Here is a 1,103-nt window from a genome sequence, read left to right on the forward strand (position 1 = left end):
CGCAAAGTCATGCAATGTCAACATTTTTTTCACACGCTATAGTGTGCCACACAAGCACGCATGCAAAATTCCGGTGTGTTTGGACACTCGATGAATTTACTATCATTTTCTCCGTGAAAATACGGAGAAAAGGACTCCCGACGTGACGCAACTTCCGTTCGTACTCCAATTCCGTTGAAATTTGGCATGGGAGACAGTGGGAGTCACTCACACGCACATGCAAAAGTTGGGTGCCTTTCATCCATGTTGACATGTAGTTGTTGTACAAACCTCAGGTATCGGTTTGGGGGGACGGGCATCCACTAGGTGTTCGTTTTCGCAGCCATGAAAGGTCACCATTTTTTCACATGCTATAGTGTGCCACACAACCATGCATGCAAAATATCGGTGCAGTTGGACACTCGATGCATTTACTATCATTTTCTTCATGAAAATATGGAGAAAAGGCCTCCCGACATGACCCAACTTCCGTTCTAACTTTGATTCCGTTGGAATTTGGCATGGGGGAAAGTGGGCATCACCCACACACGCATGCAAAAGTTGGGTCCGTTTCGTCCATGTTGACATGTAGTTGCAGTACAAACCTCAGGTATCGGTTTGGGAGGGACGGGCATCCAGTAGGTGTTCCCTTTCGCGAAGTCCTGGAACGTCACCATTTTTTTCACACACTATAGTGTGCCAGACAAGCATCCATGCAAAATTTTGGTGCGTTTGGGCGCTCGATGCATTTACTCTCATTTTCTCCGTGAAAATATGGAGAAAAGGTTTCCCGATATGACGCAACTTCCGTCCGTACTCCGATTCCGTTGAATTTGGCGTGGGAGACGGTGGGGGTCACTCACAAGCGCATGCAAAAGTTGGGTGCGTTTCGTCCATGTTGACATGTAGTTGCAGTACAAACCTCAGGTATCGGTTTGGGGGGACGGGCATCCACTAGGTGTTCGTTTTCGCAGCCATGAAACGTCACCATTTTTTCACATGCTATAGTGTGCCACACAAGCACGCATGCAAAAATTCGGTGCGTTTGGACACTCGATGCATTTACCATCATTTTCTCCGTGAAAATACGGAGAAAATTTCTCCCGACGTGACGCAACTTCCGT

This window comes from Triticum aestivum, chromosome 2A (assembly GCF_018294505.1).
Source record: "Triticum aestivum cultivar Chinese Spring chromosome 2A, IWGSC CS RefSeq v2.1, whole genome shotgun sequence".
NCBI classification, from domain to species: Eukaryota; Viridiplantae; Streptophyta; class Magnoliopsida; order Poales; family Poaceae; genus Triticum; species Triticum aestivum.